Genomic DNA, 21880 nt, shown 5'->3' on the forward strand with positions numbered 1-21880 from the left:
TTATGTACAAAAGTAGAATATAGATATTTACTGTATTTATTGTATATTATGTATGCGGCGGGAATCCAGAGGATACCACCCACTAGAGCAGTTGGAGAAAGACATCGCCCACCTATTTAAATCCACCTATGACCTCTTGTGTTATGGAGAGACACATCCCTGTGTCCAATGGACAATGAGGTTACAGTGACCATTGTATTGTGTATGCATATTGTGTATAAAAAGACCTTCGTGGCCTGGCCGGTCCCCAGACTCTGAACGCTATCTACCTGACGAGCGGAGGACCGGATCCGGGTTGCGCTTGCGAACATTCTCATGTACGTACATTCTCTGTAGCCATTATTCTGTTTAGATTTACTTGTTAGCCTGTAGTGTATAAATTGTATTGTTTACCTTTTGAAATCAATCCACAGTGGCCTTAGAACCCTGTGGTTTCAACAACAAACCAGTGTGGTGTCTTCACTTTCCTGCAAAGGGTATTAGAGTATTTTTACTGTTTAAGGTGTATAAGTATTGATAAGGTGTACGCACTGAGAGTACTTTGTACCGTCAGCGCTAATCAAGGTTTAAGGTATAACATCGTTACAGCACTTTACTGTTAAGTGTTTAAAGTGTAAGCATATCATTACATTATATCATCAACAAGGATTAAAGATTATCCATTGTGTGTGCGCACACTGAGCGTACTCCGTACACTCAGCGCGGTGTGTGTACGTCAAGTGCGTACCACGTGCAGGACTCTGTACGCAAATAGCGTACAAAGTGCGTAGCACGTGCATTCAGTCTAGCGGCCATAGCGGCTCCACGGAAATAGTGTATCTAGTGGTATAGCTTTGTGTTTTAAGATAAGACCGACATTATCAGTCCTCTTACTATATACTGCGCACAACTAAAATGCAGCACAGGTATGGATGCAGAGTATACTTAACGACACGGAGTTAGAGCAGTGGACTACTTTACCGTACTGCTATATATATACTGGTGGTCAGCAAAATTCTGCACTGTCCTCTTACTATATACTACGCACAACTAAAAAGCAGTACAGGTATGGATGCATATTATACTTGACGACACAGAGGTAGAGCAGTGGACTACTGTACTGTACTGCTATATATATATACTGGTGGTCAGCAAAATTCTGCACTGTCCTCCTACTATATACTGCGCACAACTAAAATGCAGCACAGGTATGGATGGAAAGTATACTTGATGACACAGAGGTAGAGCACTGGACTACTGTACCGTACTGCTATATATATACTGGTGGTCCGCAAAATTCTGCACTGTCCTCCTACTATATACTGTGCACAACTAAAATGCAGCACAGGTATGGATGGATAGTATACTTGACGACACAGAGGTAGAGCAGTGGAGTACTGTAACGTACTGCTATATATATACTGGTGGTCAGCAAAATTCTGCACTGGCTTCCTACTATATACTGCGCACAACTAAAATGCAGCACAGGTATGGATGGATAGTATACTTGACGACACAGATGTAGAGCAGTGGCCTACTGTACCGTACTGCTATATATATACTGGTGGTCTGCAAAATTTAGCACTGTCCTCCTACTATATACTGTGCACAACTAAAATGCAGCACAGGTATGGATGCATAGTATACTTGACGACAGAGAGGTAGAGCAATGGACTACTGTACCGTACTGCTATATATATACTGGTGGTCACAGCAAAATTCTGCACTGCCCTCCTACTATATACTGCAGTGCAGCACAGATATGGAGCGTTTTTCAGGCAGAGAACGTAGATATTTTCAGCACACTGAACACAGATATTTGCAAGCATCCCAATTCAACTTTAAAAAAACTCAAAGTGAGATGGGGAGAGCAGCGCCAGAGACGGGGAGCGCAGCGCCGGAGATGGGGAGAGCCGCTCCGGGGATGGGAGAGCAGCGCCAGAGAATGTTACAGCCGCCACTCACAGCAGCGTCCACCCGGCTCCAGTAAGTGAGATCTTGCTTGCTGGAGCCGGGTGGACGCTGACGTGATTAGCATCTGTGATGCAGGGACATGGAGAAGAGGGACGGGGAGAAGCAGAGTGACAGGGAGGAGACGGGGGAGAGTTGCGGGCAGACGGGGGAGAGCAGCGCTGCAGCACTGCTCTCCCCCGTCTGCCCGCGGCTCTCCCCACATCTTCCCTCCCACATCTCAAATCGGCTTTTTTAAAAGTCGAATTGAGATGTCATTGAATAGCCCAGGTCGATACATTATTCCGACAAATGAATGTCGGAATGGATCCGACTTCAATTGAATATACCCCTATGTCTCTATATGCCCCTCCGGCCGTAGTGTGTCTGTCCACTTCCCCCAGTAACCAGAATGTATGTCTCCATGTAACCCCTCCAGCTGCAGTGTGTATGCCTCTATGTTCCCCTCCCCCTTCCTCTTGCCCTGCACCTCCTCAAAACCGATCCGCCCCTTGGCAAGAGCAGTGTAAGCTGGGACCTGATATCAGTCGGGGCCAGACATAGAGAGAGAGGAGCAGCAGTACACAGCAGCACCGCTGTCCACCGCCATGAGGACTCTGACTTGGGAGGTAAACAGTGACAGCAGCTGATGGTGAGTCTTTTGAAACATTTTCTATCAAAAAAATAGGTTCTATAGAAAAATAAACACTTTAATATTCTCAATTATTTAATTATATTGGTAGCTTATTATTCCTTACAGTTTAAAATAGCAAATCCCATATCATATATTCTGCTACTTTAAACTCTAATAACATGCTACCAATATAATTTCAAAATTGAGAATATTAAAGTTTTTTTTTTTATAGAACTTTTTCTATTATCTCTCTTGGCAGGACACACACCAATCTCAGTGTAATGAGAATAAGGTTGCACTACTGTGTGGCGTAGTTTGAATTTATTTATTTTATTTTTTATCTATTTATTTAAAAAAAATTTTGGGGGGGAAGGGGCGCGCCATATTACTGCCTTGCCCTGGAAGCAGAAAATCCTAGTTTCGCCCTGCTCACTCCCATTGGATGGTGCAAAATTGTGCCCCTGATAAAATACTGCAATCTTGCATGGTAACCGTATGTGCTTTGCCCAAAACCTGGGCATTCTTCAAGATGGTTTCCCACTGTGTTTTACTAATTTTGCTCTGAGAATAACCTCTGCTGTATGCAAATAAAGTGTATCATCACTCTGAGGTGTAAATTTACTAAAGATCGACATTATTTGTTTTGCCAAAAAGATGCGTTTTTGCGAAATACAAATTGACTAAATATTAATTTGCATGGAATCCGCATGTCAAATACAACTTCGCACTCCAAACATGATAAATCACTATCGGTACAAATATCATCAAAATAACATTGGTTTCAGTGGAAATTGCACATTTACTAAGAATCATCCTTGCGAATGTGCATGAATTTGCACCAAAATCACATTCGCACCTCAATGCACAAAATCAATGCACTGATTTTTTTTTTGTATAGGTTAGTACGCCAGTCCTTTTGGATGCTACAGCGCTTAGTATATGAAGTGGCTAGTTATAAAGTTATAAAGTGTCAGCTTAAAAGCAATAGCAGCGTTACTGTACCTGCAAGTCATCAGTTGCGCCGAGAGAAGGGGGGGAGCAGGTACAGATTACCCAGGCCCGGGTATGCCAGGGGTGCCCTGGTCAGAGCACACCAGCAGGAACTTTTTTTCTTTTTATTTATGGGTCTGGCTCTCGCTTGAGGGGGTTAAGTTTGTGTCATCTGACTGTGACTTCCAGTTTACGCGCCGCTGATAAGGTCGCATGAGATGATGATATCATTGCGAGTCTCTCTCTCAGCAGCTGGCTCCAGACGGACAGCCACTTCAGCTTCAGCAGGTTCTGGGAAGCAGGTGGGGACTGGGAGGAGAAAAGCTGGCTGGGTATAGGTTAGAGGTGGCGCAGAATTAGTTGGAAAAATGAGAAACAGGGCTGGCAGCGGCATTTAAATAGAGGAGGGGGCTCATCTGCAATTCCGGGTGGGCCCCCTTCTCTCCAAGGTGCCATAGACTCTGGCATTGTACCTGAGTCTAGGGTGAGGTTTTTGCTGTGGCTGCATCGGCTGCACCGCCCATCGTGGGACTCTGGAAAGGTAAGTATTAAAACAACATGGGTGCAGTGTGTGTGATGTGGGCCCCCCCCTGAACCCATGGGCCCATGTGCACTGCACACATTGCACCCGTGATAGAAACACCAATGAGGGCTGGCCACCTCATCGGGAGTGGCATTGTGAGTGGAGACCTGTCTGACTGAGTTTCACTGAAACAGACAACACAGACACAGCACTGTGCTGCTGCAGCCTGCAGGTAGCTGATGAAAATGTATAAATTCTATAAAAATATTCTATAATCATGCAGCTATACTGATACATTACTATTAATATTTCTTAGGTCAGCTTGTTTATGGTCTACCAGCATCAGCATAGTAAGTTATTATACTCTACCATTTTCATAATGTCTGCACATGATCAGATTTCCAGTATGGTTTGTTGTCATCAGTAATCACATCCCCTATGTGTGTAAGGTTCCATTAATGGGGGTGATTCCGAGTTGTTTGCTATTTTTTTCGTTCGCACAGCATATGCGCAAAAATGCAAATATGTTGCACAATAGCGAATATCCGCCCCCAACGCATTTCTGCAATTTCGTACGCAGTAGTATACAAAGTAGGCGTATGCCAAATTACATCGCACTAATGCAAACCCATCGCATTACCACAAACCTCATCGTAAAAATCCTAACTTCTCGTAGATTTACACATTCCTCTTAAAATTGCACACACTTTTGCTAAAAAATGCACAGCAATGGTGGTCATTCTGAGTTGTTCGCTCGGTAAATTTAATCGCATCGCAGCGATTTTCCGCTTAGTGCGCATGCGCAATGTCCGCACTGCGACTGCGCCAAGTAAATTTGCAAAGAAGTTAGGTATTTTACTCACGGCTTTTTCTTCGCTCAGGCGATCGTAGTGTGATTGACAGGAAGTGGGTGTTACTGGGCGGAAACACGCCGTTTTATGGGCGTGTGGGGAAAAACGCTACCGTTTCTGGGAAAAACGCGGGAGTGGCTGGAGAAACGGAGGAGTGTCTGGGCGAACGCTGGGTGTGTTTGTGACGTCAAACCAGGAACGACAAGCACTGAACTGATCGCACAGGCAGAGTAAGTCTCGAGCTACTCAGAAACTGCACAGAGATGTCTTATCGCAATATTGCGAATCTTTCGTTCGCAATTTTAAGATGCTAAGATTCACTCCCAGTAGGCGGCGGCTTAGCGTGTGCAATGCTGCTAAAATTGGCTTGCGAGCGAACAACTCGGAATGACCACAAATGTTTTTGTTTTTTTAAACCTTTTAGTTCAAATTCCACAAGCCGTCTGCAATTAAGAAACCAATTAGTGTAATGAATGATAATGGTCAGGACCAATTAAGTCTTAAAAGAATACCTGAATAACACTTTGTAGGCATAATTGTACATAAACATTTAAATTAAGAATGAAAAAATATAGATGTGGTAAATGTGTATTTTTTGTTTGTTTTTGGTGTAGAGGTGTAGGGGTATATGCAATTCACGGCGAATCGCGGCAATTTTTCGCCGTTTTTTAATTCGACTCAATTCGACAGGTGAATTCCGGCAGGTGGCTGCCGGAATTCACCATATTCAATGAAAAACGGATTCGACAGACCCGCGGGCGAAAATCGGCCGATTTGGCGGATTTTGCCGCGATTTTAAAAAACGGGAAAAAACGGGAAAAACCCGGAAAAAAAAATGGCGTGGGGTCCCCCTCCAAAGCATAACCAGCCTCGGGCTCTTCGAGCTGGTCCTGGTTCTAAAAATGTGGGGAAAAATTGGGCAGGGATCCCCCGTATTTTTAAAACCAGCACCGGGCTCTGCGCCTGGTGCTGGTGCCAAAAATACGGGGGACAAAAAGAGTAGGGGTCCCCCGTATTTTTAACACCAGCATCGGGCTCCACTAGCTGGACAGATAATGCCACAGCCGGGGGTCACTTTTATGCCGTGCCCTGCGGCCGTGGCATTAACTACCCAACTAGTCACCCCTGGCCGGGGTACCCTGGGGGAGTGGGGACCCCTTCAATCAAGGGGTCCCCCCCCAGCCACCCAAGGGCCAGGGGTGAAGCCCAAGGCTGTCCCCCCCATCCAATGGGCTGCTGATGGGGGGGCTGATAGCCTTTTGTGATAATGAAAAGAATATTGTTTTTACCAGCAGTACTACAAGTCCCAGCAAGCCTCCCCCGCAAGCTGGTACTTGGAGAACCACAAGTACCAGCATGCAGGAGAAAAACGGGCCCGCTGGTACCTGTAGTACTACTGGAAAGAAAATACCCAAATAAAAACAGTACACAGACACCGTGACAAGTACAACTTTATTACATACTGCCGACACACACATACTTACCTATGTTGACACGCCGACTGCCACGGTCTCCGACGATCCGGGGTACCTGTGAAAAAATTATACTCACCTTCCAGCGTCCAGAGGTACATCCACGTCCAGATATAAATCCACGTACTTGTTAAAAAAACAAACCGAACACCCGCTCCATACCGGACTGAAAGGGGTCCCATGCTTTCACATCAGACCCCTTTCTCCCGAATGCCGGGACATCACGTGACTCCTGTCACTGAAGTCCCTTCAGCCAATCAGGAAGCGCTACTTCCGTGGCGCTCACCTGATTGGCTGTGCGCTGTCTGTGCTGTGACAGCGCATCGCAAAGCCGCTCCATTAGTTTCAATGGTGGGAACTTAGCGGCTAGCGGGGGGGTTAACCCGCGGTCAGCCGCTGACCGGCGGGTGACCTCACCGCTAGCCGCTAAGTTCCCACCATTGAATATAATGGACGGGGCTGTGCGATGCGCTGTCACAGCACAGACAGCGCACAGCCAATCAGGTGAGCGCAACGAAGTTGCGCTTCCTGATTGGCTTTAGAGACCTTTGTGTGACAGCTGTCACTGACAGGTCTCATTCGTGGAAAGGGGTCTCATGTGTCAGCATGGGACCCCTTTCAGTCCGCTGGTCGGGTATTTGCGATTTGTTATTTTGCCAAGTCCGTGGATTTATCTCTGGACCATGGCTGAGGTGAGTATATTGAACTTTTCTTTTCAGGTATCCGTGGATTCTACATGGAGAAGAGGAGCGATGTCGGCGTGTGAACATAGGTAAGTATGTGTGTGTCGGCAGTGTGTAATAAAGTTTTACTTGTCACGGTGTGTGTGTACTGTTTTTATTTGGGTATTTTTTTCCAGTAGTACTACAGGTACCAGCGGGCCCGTTTTTCTCCCGCATGCTGGTACTTGTGGTTCTCCAAGTACCAGCTTGCGGGGGAGGCTTGCTGGGACTTGTAGTACTGCTGGAAAAAACAATATTCTTTTCATTATCACAAAAGGCTATCAGCAACCCATTGGATGGTGGGGGACAGCCTCGGCTTCACCGCTGGCCCTTGGGTGGCTGGGGGGGGACCCCTTGATTGAAGGGGTCCCCACTCCCCCAGGGTACCCCGGCCAGGGGTGACTAGTTGGGTAGTTAATGCCACGGCCGCAGGGCACGGCATAAAAGTGACCCCCGGCTGTGGCATTATCTGTCCAGCTAGTGGAGCCCGATGCTGGTGTTAAAAATACGGGGGACCCCTACTCTTTTTGTCCCCCGTATTTTTGGCACCAGCACCAGGCGCAGAGCCCGGTGCTGGTTTTAAAAATACGGGGGATCCCCTGTCAATTTTTTCCCCGCATTTTTAGAACCAGGACCAGCTCGAAGAGCCCGAGGCTGGTTATGCTTTGGAGGGGGGACCCCACGCCATTTTTTTTTTGGATTTTACCGTTCCAGCAATAAATAAAAAATAAATAAAAAAATAATATTTTAAAAAATATATAAATAATATTTGTGCCTCCAAAAAAAAAAAAAAAAGTACCTAATCCCTTCTAATATAAATAGATATGCTATTCCTAAAAAAAAAACACCAAAAAAAACATGTTTAAATTTTTTTTTATTGTTTTCACCCTCCAAAGTGTGGCGGATTGAAAATGACGAATTTGCTGTCTAAAAGCACTGCTGTCGAATTTCCAAACTTGAATTGAATATGCTTTGGTCGAATTGCAGCACTTGTATCATTGCAGAAAAGTCGAATTTGCAAAAATTCGAATTTCAAAAAGTCGAATTTTGAAAGTCCGTTTTTTGGTCGGAAAGCACTGAATTGCATAGGCGAATTTTTTTTTTTGGGCGAAAATGACCCGAAATTCGACAATTTCGGGAATTCGACCGCAATTGCATATACCCCTTAGTGTGTTAAAAAACGTGTTAACATGTTTTTTTAAACAATAAGCTCCTAACGTTTTTTGTTTGTTTTTTGTTTGTGTAATTTTACTGAACTATTCTTAAATAAGATGTGTGAAGTGTTGTAGGTCAGCTATTTATGCATGCAAATCTGCTTTTCCTATATAGCATTAATAAACACAACACCCGCTTAACTTCAAAAACAAATGTATTTATTTTGTTTTTTAAAACAGTAATGTAAATAATAAAAAAAATTAGAAAAACTTTTCAAATTTTTCTAGGTCCTCAATGACGGCCCTCAGGTTCCCTTTAAGGCGCCCAACGATAGCAGGCAAACTGCTGGGATCTCCAACTGGCACATCTGAAATGAAGAGGCAAAGAAAACATTACTAACTTACTCACATTACCTATTATACAAGCAATGCACAAAACACACTTTAACGCAGGCATGTCCAAGCTGCTGTGAAACTACATATACCAGCATGCCTTGACACATTTTTCCGGCCAGAGAATGCTAAAGCTGTTTCAGAGCATGCTGGGATGTGTAGTTTCTCCACAGCTGGAGGGCAGAAGTTTTGACAGGCCTTTAATGGCAAAGTGACTACATCATGGATGTTTAAATGAGAAAACAGTAGTAGAAAAACACAGAAGCCTGCTCAGCAATGTTTTTTAATGTCACATTTTTCATTGTAAAAGTGTGCCACACCATGGCATACATTTACTAAGATGGGAGTTCAATTTAAGATGGGACGTTGTCCCGAGCAACCAATCAGATTCCACTTATTATCTTCTAGAAGGTGCCAAATAAAGTATAATTTTCTGGTTTGCTATGGGCAACATCCCAGCTTCAATCGAACTCCCATCTTAGTAAATGTAAGCCCATGCTGGGATTCATTCACATCTGCAGTGAAGCAGACTTTTCTTTTTTGTTGTTGGCCCTGCATCATCACACTGCATATCAACATCTTCAGAAGGACAACATATCCTAGCATGCCCACACTCCCTGAAAGCCTGACTTACTACATAAGGTGAAACAGGTTATTTTATAAGAAATTAATAATTTTTGGAGTGTAACTTTCACAACACAAATCACTGTGTCCTTAGCCGTGCTAACAAAGTAAAGCATGCGAGTTGAATGTGCTAATATTCAGAATACCCAGGCACAAGTGTAAAAGACCAACAACATACTAAACTCCACTCAGGTCTAACTGTTTCACTGACAATCTAGCACATAAAAACTATGTTGCCCTGGCAACCCTGTGGACACCCTAAACATTGCAGACATAGACACTGTACATCTAATGATACTCACACAAATGTAAATGCAACATCCACACCATGATGAAGAACACAGAAATTTTTCCATGGCCAAAGATGGGCCACAGTACAACACTGCATGTATTGGAATTTGAATGTAAACTAGGTAACAAATACATGTAAAATGTGTAAAATCTTACTCTCATCTTGCAGTTCCCTCCACATACTAAGGGGCTTCTGCTGCCCATTCACTGGGTGGGGAAGGAGGCTGGATGGGGGAAGGAGGATGGATTGGGGAGATGATTACAGAGGGTGGGTCTGATTGAGAAGGGGAGGGGGGCGGAGAGGGTGTTTGGCCTACAGAGGGTGAGGGGGACAGAGAGGGGTATTGGTAAAGAGAGGGGGAGGAGGGCAGAGAAGGTGATTGAGAAAGATAGGCTGATTGGGGCGGAGAGAGGGATTGGGGCACAGAAGGGGAGGGGGCCTGAGAAGGGGATGGAGAAAGAGAGGGGGAGGGTGGCAGAGGGGGGGATTGGGCCACAGAAGGGGAGGGGGGCTGAGAAGGGGATGGGGAAAGAGAGGGGGAGGGTGGCGGAGAGGGGGATTGGGCCACAGAAGGGGAGTGGGCCTGACAATGGGATGTGGATAGAGAGGGGGAGGGGGTGGAGAGGGGGATTGGGCCACAGAAGGGGAGGGGAGCTGAGATGGGGATTGGTCCGGTCTTTGCCCCGCAGCTTGCCATTGTGCTTGCCCTAGAATGACATATGTAATATTTAGTTTGTGGATGAAAAAATTAAAACAACAACATTTTAATATTACACTGTTCTGTCCCATGTTAAAGACACGGGTAAATTTAATAATGTTTTGTTTTAGAAAGAACTGGTGATGTTGCCCATAGCAAACAATCTGATTATACTTAACATTAATGAAGCTGCTTCTAGAAGATAATAGATAGAATGTGATTGGTTGCTGTAGGCAACATCACCAGTTCTAAAAAAACTCCCACCTTAGAAAATTACAACCACAGAGCAAGTTATTGGGTTCTGTCGCCAGCCTGTGTAGCAACTCAGTACAACAACATTCACTTTTTCAGAAGTACTGCTTGCCAAAACCACACACACTGTGTCATGTTTGTTCTACAATAGGACATTGTCAGTGTGCTAATTTTCACACTATATAACTTAGTGAAAATATGCAAGTTTAGCATTAAAAGTCTCTGCTAATAATCTCATTGTTATTTAATGTAATATGAAACTTACTGCGCCTACGTCTGTTGCGGATTTGTTGGTGGAGTTCCGCCAACAGGTCCGGTGTGCGACGGCGGAGGTCTCTCCAGCGCCTTTCAAGTTGTATGATAGTGCGTCTGGTCCGGTTGCGGAGTATGCTGCAGACCTCCGCATAGTCCTCGCGCTTTATCCTATTGGGGATAAAGGGCCCTGCACGGCCTACGTGGCGGTCCATTACAGCGACCAACACGCGCAGCTCACGGTGGCTAAATGCAGCTGCGCGCATGGTGCCAATGGCGTTTTTCATATATGGGCTTATATTTATAGTGTATGGTGGCATGTGATTGGTTGTAAATTTATGTTGTAATCCAATAAACTTTATTGATGTGTGCATTACTGTGAAGGACAGTGGGTACAGTTCGCAATAGCGGAAATTCGCAGCCGTGGAAGAACAAGGAAAAAAAACATACACTCACAATTACACACACACTCACATACACACACAAACTCTCACTCAAAATCACTCACTCGCAATCACACTCACATACACAAACACACACACACATACACACAAACACACACTTATAGAAAAGTAATTGTTACAATCTGTGTACTCACCACATTTGTCAATAACAATCAGCTGCACAAAGTCACCAAGTTTTCAACATTTAGTATCATATGTTGTGTAATTTGTAATGTAAACAGTTGCACAAGCCAAAACCAAACAAAAAAACAAAAATTAAAAAGTTAGTAACACAATTATACAAAAACAAATTAATTCGACATTAACTAAAAAAAAACCATTGTCACCAACAAGATTGGATCAAAATACATGATAAGGAGAATATTTCAGATTTTTCACATAAACAAAGAATAATATAGACTCACACACAAAAAAACACACTATGAACTTTAGCAAGCTACCTAAATGACATCAGACCAAAATTACAATACAAATACAGAGACTTTGGGAAAATGAGAATAAATTGACCAAAATTACAATACAAATACAGAGACTTTGGGAATATGAGAATAAATAAGGTAAAAATCAAAATGCCTGAAATAATCATGGACAATTCGTGCCTTTATTTCATTCCCACGCCGGGACACACTCCCCCCACTGATTGTCCGGCCAACCCCTGGCTCCTCATCAGGCAATTCCTCCGTTTGAGGAAGCTCTACGCAACTCCTTACAGCGATGCTATGTAGGATAGCGCACAGGACCACAATTTTACTTACCATCTCTGGCGAATACATGATGTCGTCACCAGTGCGGTGGAGCACACGAAAGCCCCCCTTAAGGACACCAATCATGCGCTCCACCAGCTGTCTAGTGGCAGTAAGCGCAGAGTTAAATGCCGTCTGTGGTCCTGGCCTGGGTTTACTGTAAGGAGTCATAAGCCAGGGGGTGCAAGGATATCCACGGTCTCCTGTTTGATAAGATGAAAAAATCAAAAGTATAATTGTAAATAAAAAAAAATTAAAAAATATGATTGTTCCAAACATTTAAACGGAAAAAACTCACCCAATAACCACATGTCTTGTCCTTCCATTGATCTTAATCTCTGCCATATCCCTGATTGTCTAATGACGTGCATCATGGGAGTTCCCCCGGGAACTTAGCATTCAGGGACAGAATCTGGAGGGATGGGCCACAAACAACCATTACATTCAGAGAATGAAAGTTTCCTGTTTCTATAAATTTCTTTATTATGTCTTTGTGCTACAATACCTACATGTGTGCCATCCACAACCCCTATAACGTGTGGGAAGCGACTACCACCTTCCTGAAATTGCCGCTTCACCACATCCAGGGCACCAACATCCAAAGGCATTGATATAAATTGCTTGACTCTTTTGATGAAAGCCGGGCTGACACGCCGCAGGACCTTACTGAACTTGCCCTGCGAGATGCCAACCAGATCTCCCACCACACGCTAATACAACCCAGTGGCAACAAAATGTAACACAGCAAGGAATTGTGTCAATGCTGGTATTGCTGTAGGATACCTAATGGATTGTTCTAGATCACTCTCTATTATGGAGAGAGTGTCTAGGATTAGATGAGGTGGCAGTCTGTATCTGCGTAACACAACATCATCAAGCATCCCAAAAAGAAGGACACGGGTACGGAAAATTGGTGGCCTAGCACGCCTCCGTTGCCTTGGATGATGAGGAGCCGGTTGGGTTTGGAGGGCTTGCGCCGGTTGGGGTGGAAGTGGTTCCGTGGGTTGGGGTGGGAGTGCTTCCGCTGCCACATGAATAGACATCACCAACTTAAAATGAAGGTAAGAATCATGTTACAAACATTTTGTAAAACTACACACATTGTCATCCATAATCAAATTCAAAGTGTATGGGTGTTAATTACTGCTTGTGCTTCAATATTTAAATAGGGACCGAAAACACATAATTGGATTTTAAAAAACACACTAAAATTAGCTAATTAGCTCCAACATAGGTTAACATCACAAATCATAAATAATTAGAGATATCAACCCTACCCATATGTTACCCAATGCAATACCCTACCCACATGCTACCCATATGCTACCCAATGCAACAATATATTGTATACAAAATAAGTATGACTCATTTTATAAAATAAATCTAATTAAAATTAAACACAGAAAACACATATCAATAAAAAACGGGAGTCCTTTAGTAGCAAATACTGAAAAAATCAGCACTACTTTGTCAAAAGTAAATGCTTTGTAAACAAATAAATAAGACACCTACAAGAGAGAGAAATGGACTATAAGAAATCAGATACACACTTGCAACAAACACACAGCAGGACACGCAGGGATAGGCAACTTACCTGCTCAATAAATGAACGCTCAAATTGGGAGCAAAAAAACAAACCAAAACTGCCGACTTGGCCTGAAAATAAATGTGGTGACAAACACCACTGAGACACCTACAAGAGAGAGAAATTGACTATAAGAAATCAGATACACACTTGCAACAAACACACAGCAGGACACACAGGGATAGGCAACTTACCTGCTCAATAAATTAACGCTCAAATAGGTAGCAAAAAACAAACCAAGACTGCCGACTTGGCCTGAAAATAAATGTGGTGACAAACACCACTGAGACACCTACAAGAGAGAGAAGGCCTATAAGAAATCAGATACACACTTGGAACAAACACACAGCAGGACACACAGGGATAGGCAATTTACCTGCTCAATAAATTAACGCTCAAATTGGGAGCAAAAAACAAACCAAAACTGCCGACTTGGCCTGAAAATAAATGTGGTGACAAACACCACTGAGACACCTTCAAGAGAGAGAAGGCCTATAAGAAATCAGATACACACTTGCAACAAACACACAGCAGGACACACATGGAACTTACCTGCTCAATAAATTCAGCCTCCAAATTGGGCAGAAAATAAAACCCAAAAAAGGCCTACTTGGCAAGAAAATTATAAATCCAACAATGAGTCACCTACAAGAGAGAGAGAAGGCCTATAAGAAATAAAGTCTACACTCGCAACAATAGAACGGACACAATGTACATTACAGGTCCCAAAAATATTACATAGTACATGAGATTAAATTTATATGCAAACACATTATCCACCAAAATACTAATACCCAGTTTAAAACAATACAAACAACCATTGCACACCCATACATACTTGGTCTGTTAATATCCTAATTTAGGAATACTAACAAAATTACACTCGCATAAAATAAGCACTGCGCAACACAACATTAAAACATTTGCAAGCAAACAAACGCACATTTGTCTGCAATATACTGAAACAGAAACTCACTCAGAAATGTTAGAGCAAACACGACCACCTTGTATGAAACTGGACAAAACTGCATCTGGCATCATACACCCACTCACACGGGCTGCAAACCTGGCTTTTAAAAAGGCTGGACAATTACTGGAAGTATTAGCATAATTGACACCTGTGCGAATTACCGCACTGGACACGCAGCTATAAATTGCTAGACACCTGTGCAAACACACATGCCCCCAGCAACATGGCTACTCGTGAGCAGGTGGCAGCAGTGATGGAACGCGTGCAGCAGCAGATGTCCGCTTTGACAAATAGGCGCCTAGCGCTGTGGAGGCAGATGTTGGAAGCAGCAAGTTTGGAAGTTGAAGTAGCAGGACCCAGTACTGTACAAACTCCATCTTCTGATAACCAGGAGTTAGGAGTGAATCCCCTGCCAGACATAGATACTGGAGTAACTGAGGGAGATTGCGGAATACCATCTCAAACACAAACTACACAAGCAGCTAGTGAAGAGGAAGATGGTGAGGAGGGACAGGACGATAGCACACAGGCTACATAAAAAAAAAGACAGCCCGCCTTCACTAAGAGGGAGTTACGTGTTTTGGTCACACAGGCCATGTCCAAAATTCATCGAGGACCAAAAAACATGGGTGCTGCATCCAAAGAGCGAATCTGGAGGGACATCACTGATTCTGTTAATGAAGTCGGCTCAATAGTCCGCACATCACAGGAAGTTAGAAGACGGTAAGTGTATAGTTACACACCATTTTCTGAGCCAAGTATTATTAAAACCTTAGTGATGTTGCCTATAGCAACCAAATACATAACATGTGTACTATCAATTAAAGCAGGTATTCATAATTTCTCTGTACTTTGCCCCTATTTCTCATCACATATGTAGATGGGCCGACTTCAAATCCCGCCTGAAGGGCAAGAGGTCTGCGGAGTGGAATGCCTCGAGGGCAACAGGGGGAGGTCCCGCTGCCACTGTGGAGTACACAGTGGCGATGGAGTGTGTGAGTTACGAGGAGGGGGTTGGGGTGTCTCATATGGACACGGACCTGCCTGATATACTGATGGCACATGACTTGCCAGGTAAGTTTACACACAGATTCCTAAACAAATAATTTAGTGGTTCAAAAAGTCTCATGTTTTTTTGTACTCTTTTTCCACTTATTCTTATTTTTGCTTTGAACATAACACAGCACAGGTGGGTGAGCAGGTAGAGTCAGAGGAGGGTTATGTGGCTGAGGCTCAGGTGGGGGGACCTAGTGTCTCTGGCACTGTGGGACCACAAATTCCATCCATCCAGATTCCAACTGGGCCCCCCACCCAACCCTCTGCTATCCCGGACATCCTGTCTCAAATTGCAAGGTATGGTGAGAGCCTGAATGCTTTTCAAGACAGGATGCTCCGGGAGGTTAGCCAGATACCTGTCTGGATCACTGAGCACAGAGCCAGTGTGGAGCAAGGTGTAGCTCAACTCTGCCAAGGTCTGGCAGAGATCAGGCAGGGCCAAGAGCAACTCGCCTCCTCCTTCCAAAGTATTGACAATTCCATTCTGCAAGGGATCCAGGACATCGCTGTCTCCCGTGCCCACAGTGGCAGAGAGCCAGCCACATCTGCTCCCTCCCCTCCCTCTGCCCAGGAAGAACATCCCACTGGGCAGGGCCCTCGAAGGTCGCTTCGCAGACCGAGCCGTGAAGAACTACATCAGGCGGGTAAAAAGAATAGAAAGTGATGTCTCTCCAGATGGGCAGCACCCATGTTTTACATGTTGCCTCAATGTTTTTTTTATATTTTTGGCTTGTGTGACCAGAATGTACAACTCCCTCAAAGTGAAAGGGTATATTTGTGTTTCTTTAAATTGTAGCCTGTGAGTTATTTTCGTGTACACCTGAGCAATCTTCCTCTTCCTAGCGTGGTGTGTATGGTTGTGTTTGTGTGTTGGTTCCAGAATCGACCTCAGTTCCCCTAAAAGTTTCGTCTGGCTGGGGGTTCACAGCATATACTTATTAAATATTAAACATCATATTTTGTCAGAAGATGGTGTTACCATAGTACTGTGAATTTTGTCAACGGCATCTGCTTGTTGCTATGTCCATCTTTGTATGTGATGCTCATCTGTAGCCATGTTGTGTTTCTGATGTAATATATTTTTAGTTGTAAAAAAATATTGATTACAAAATTGTTTGTGTGTTTTATTAAAGGTTATGCACTATGGAAAACTTAGCTCTGTAAACTGTAGCATGGCATATAGACATGTGTGGAACAAGGGAACAATCAGAATATTCATGCAAACATTGCATAAAATCATTTTAAACAGGTATGCCTTGCACACTTAACTGGGCATATAAATATTTTTTTTTAAAATAGGACCTTGGGTTACTAGGGGCATCATGACATAATATTATATATGGACACATAGTCACACAAAATTGAAATAAAAAAAAAAAAACATTAAGTGTAGGCTGCATTATGTTGTTCATGTTATTTGGTATGTACAAAGGAATATGTCTATGTCGATAAGATTTAGCTGATGTAGTTTCTAAAGGGCCCTACACACTAAAAGATTATCTGTCCAATCTGTCTGATTGGAAATAAAGTCTGGCAATGTCTGGGAGCAAATGGCAATTGACTATTTGCTCTCAAACATTGGAAAACAGACAAAAATGGACTTTAAGACAAATTGGTTAAGTTTGTTTCATTAAACCATTTTATCTGAACTGTTTTTGTCCATTTTCTTGATTTTGGTAGTAAATTGTTGATTGTTATTTGCTCCAAGCCATTGCCAGATTTTCTTTCCAATCAGCCAGATTGGACAGATAATCTTTAAGTGTGTAGGGCCTTTAAGTTGGTTTATTTACACTTGATTGCATTTGCTAGTATTAAAGAAAAAATTACAACATCCATTTAACATCAATGTTTATTTTGCAAGTCAAATCATTAATGCATTATTTGGCAGCGTTTCAGATTTGTATGTGCTAACAAGCAAAATGTTATGTGTCCAGACAATTGCTGTTTGTAGTATTTTGGCATAGCAGTGTTTGGCAAGTAATTGGACAACAGGTGAATTCATTTGCTAAATAATTGCTAATTAGGGCAGACACACTTGTAACAGTTCTTCGCAAGTGCAGAGTAACTGCAGACTCACTCCTCAGCTGCGACAAGATAGCGAACATTTGTTGTGTACATTTTACCATAGAATACGCAATTCTGCTCAAAACAAGCCTACTGCTGGTTGCATACTCCCACACTAGCCGCCTACTTTCACGCCCATTTCGTAAGATAGCGAAGCCGAGCCTCTGTCACGCCTCCGTCACTCCCTGTTTTTGGTGGTGTAGTACGAGCAGATTTTCAGTTAGTAATTTTGCACAAGCGTCGTATCGCTCCCTGTGCGCATGCGTGTGCGCATGCGCAGTTTGCGGAATTATGCCGTTTTTCTATGCTATGAACTGCGGCGATCAACTCGGAATGAGGGCCAATGTGCAAAATGTTAAACAAATTAGCAGCCTATACTGGTGTCACTCCTAAGCCTCCATATTGGACAATCTACAAGCATCCATCAAATAAACATTCTATTTGTTCTCCTAGAGGGGAGGCAGTCAATTAACCATCGGATGGGATCCTGGCAGTCAATATACCGATGCCGGAATCCTAACAACAACTGCAATACCTGGTTGGCTGGTTTCCCCACTTGGATGGTGGATCAACTCCACCACTCGAGGGGGAATAGAACCCTGTGGCAACCGAAGGCTGCCACTGGGCACGAAGCGTGGCGAGAGCAGCGATCCCGCAAGGGGACACGCTGCACTCACCGCCGTGATATCGACTGTCGGGATTCTGGCATCTGTCTCCTGACTGCCGAGATCCCGATTGCCGAGATCTCATACTGATCCCGTGTATAGCTTGTATAAGTCATGGGGACAGTGTGTATTGCAGGTGGCAATGTTATGTGTGTAAAAATCTATCTATCTACTGTGTCTATCTATCGCTATATATAGATATAAAGTGAATGGAATACATACAACTTACCCGAAGCATGGTGAGCGAAGCGAGCCTTGCGAGGGGACATGGTGCACTAATTGGGGTTCCCGGTCACTTTATGAAGAAAACAACACCAGAAAACCATAAAAAACTCATGTCAACCTTTTTCCATGTCGACCTTATTCATGTTGACCCAATTGCCGTAACAACCTATTTCCAGTGTCGATCTACTCACTGTCGACCTAATGTTACCAAATGTGTGTCGACCCTGAGTCCCAGATTCCCATGTTCCTATGAGTGGATGCTTCTCATGTGTTAGACACGCCTCCAAAGAGGTGGGGTAAGGGGGCGGGAAGTTGTTTTACTGGAGGCCAGGATTTCTCTTGGCAGCCCTGCAAGTCAATAGTTACATCTTCAACTGATATCTATTGCAAATTGACTCCTCCTCTCTCATTCTCATTAACAGCTAAACCTATTCAGATCACCATTGCAGAGTATTTCAACTGCTTTTACTGAAGTATTACTAGGTAAACCTATTCAGATCATTATTGCAGAATATTTTGCTGAAGTATTACTAGGTAAACCTATTCAGATCACTATTGCAGAATATTTTACTGAAGTATCACTAGGTATACCTATTCAGATCACTATTGCAGAGAATTTCAACTGCTTTTACAGAAGTATAACTATATTAGACCCAGGAGTGGATTTACCGCTAGGCAACCAAAGCAGCTGCCTAGGGCCTGACAGGTCCAGGAGGCCCGGGCAGTGCCAAATTGCCTAGTAGTAAATTCACTACTGCTCCCCAATTATAGCACCGTGGCAGCCCACCAGCGGTGCCTGCAAGCTAACCATGTGCACGCCGAGTACCTAGAAACTCCCCCTGGCCGCCGATGTATCACCGCGCAGATGATCAATGTTTGTTTGTTTGTTGGTTTTGCACAAAAGTCCGGAGTTTAGCCTCTGGCAGAGACAATCACTGCGCAGCTGCAGCAGGCCAGCAGCTGCCTCCCTTATGTACACACTGAGAGGCTGTTGGCATGTAAGAGGAGAAGCTCCTCTCAGGCTTGATTTGGTGAGGGCATGATAGCGGCGGCGTTGTCTTGTGTTTATCTGTAACCATGACCGTAATTAGGGGGAGAGGCGCGGGGGGGCGTGTGACCCGGGCACTGGATCATAGGGGAGAGCAAGGACAGTCACTTTAACCCCTTAACACCCCCCTCCCGCTGTGGCTGCAAGGAGCCGGACGCACTGGACTGAATAAACCACTGAGACTGGCACACAGTTTACATGCCGCCACGGCCAGTCCAGCACCGGGCACTGACTGTCAGTCGCTGCCTGGGAGAGCCGTGCCTCTGCAGTGACACCCCGGGCCTCAGTGATGACAGCAGTCAATCAGCACCGGCTGCCCCGGGCTCACTCCGGGCTTCATGTGCAGCGAGCACGAGTGCAGGAAGAGCCTGGTGCGGTGAACAGCAGTCGGCTGTGGGTGAGGACTGCTCCCCGGGCCTGCGCAACCAGCATGAGGAGGATAGACACCGGGGGCCAGAGGCAGGCAGCTGCCATTTTCGTGCATTATATAACACGGGGGAGTGGGGGACTACAAGTTCCCGCTGGCGGGGCAGGCACACCTGCCGTGTAATGAGCAGCATCTCCAGGTCAGTTAATTGCACCATACACCAATGCCTGGCTGCAGCTGGCTCCATGTCTATCACAGACACTAGTGCAGCATGTGATATGAGGACTGAACTGTTAGGCGCCGGGGTCCGATCAGCGGTGCGGCCCGGCGCCTAGCAACCAGGGACGCCGGGCGCGTGCAGCCGCCGGCTCCCTGGCAACGCTGACGCCGGGCGCACGCAGCCGCCCGGACCTTAGCAACGGGGACGCCACGTTCGGGCCGCGTTCCCCGTTGCTGGGTCTTCCATAATTAGATCACCATGTGCTGGCCGTGCAGCATGCAAGCTGCACGGCATTACTATTAATTACATAGTCTGGCTCCTGATTGGGGAGCCCACAGTTATAGGCTCCCTTTGGACTTCCCACAGACGCCGGTGATAGCTTCCTGTTTGCCTGAGTCTGCTGCAGAGAGTTCCCAGTCCCGGTCTATTCGGTTGTTCCTGTCCTCAGAGATCCTGTGCTCGGAGGTTGCCATCTGTTCCTGGAGTCTGACCGAGCACCTTTGACATCTGGTGGTGTTCGTGGGTCGCGGCGCAGCCGTGTGTTGCGGCTTGTCCGCTACAGTTTATTACTTTGTTTGTTTTGTGTTCTGGAGCTTTGCGGAGGATTCCGCTTCCACAAGATCCACTCTGGTGTCCAGCGGTGCCGGATGGGAGTGTCGGATCGGTGGGTCTTTGGTTGTCCTTTTCCCTGGCGGCTAGTCCGCACATACCTTTTGATTTGGTTTGGTTGGTTTGTAGCCCCTGGCTTGGTTGCTTGGTCAGGGGGCCCCTTGTTGTCACCCTGTCTCGGACTTCCCCTTGTCTCCCATTAAGACCTGCGGGGGCATCGGGGTTGGGCAGACATAATCCGCCCTTCGAACGCGGCTGCCATGGGCTCAAGCAACCATGGTCTCGCAGGGGATTTCTGATAACACGGGCGAGACAACGGAGTTAGGGCGCCAGGGGTTACTAGGTTCTCCAGCTCCCACAACCTGTATATTGTTCCTGTACTCAGATCCCTGCCATAAGATCTTCTCCGGTCTGGAGTACAGGAATCGTAACATTATCACCGGCCCCACAAAAAGAAAAGATTTAACTTACAGTAAATTTTTTCATTTTTTAGTTGGGAGAATTTGTTGGCCTTATGAATCCCGCCGGTGTTGGGCCAAATCATGGCCAGCTTCTTGTTAGTCAGAATCAGGAACTTACTCAGATGGTTCAGGATCTGTCCCTCCGGGTGAGGTCACAGGAAGATCTGTTACGGACTTCCCCGAGGGTCATCCCTGAACCAAAAATGCATCTGCCTGACCGTTTTTCTGGGGATAGAAAACAGTTTTTTAATTTTAAAGAATCTTGCAAACTGTATTTTCGTTTAAGACCAGTTTCCTCAGGTACAGAGGCTCAGCGGGTTGGGATTATTATTTCTCTGCTTCAGGGGGATCCTCAGACCTGGGCTTTTGGTTTAAAGACAGACGATCCGGCCTTATCGTCTGTAGACGCCTTTTTAAAATCTTTAGGGCTATTATATGACGACCCTGATAGAGAGGCGTCCGCAGAAAGTCACTTGCGTGCTCTTAGACAGGGTAGGAATCCCGCAGAGAATTATTGTACGGAATTTCGCCGTTGGTCGAACGACTGTGGCTGGAATGACCCTGCCCTGCGCAGTCAGTTTCGCCTCGGCTTATCTGAATCTATAAAAGATAGTCTCC

Source organism: Pseudophryne corroboree, chromosome 4 (assembly GCF_028390025.1).
Source record: "Pseudophryne corroboree isolate aPseCor3 chromosome 4, aPseCor3.hap2, whole genome shotgun sequence".
Taxonomy (NCBI): domain Eukaryota; kingdom Metazoa; phylum Chordata; class Amphibia; order Anura; family Myobatrachidae; genus Pseudophryne; species Pseudophryne corroboree.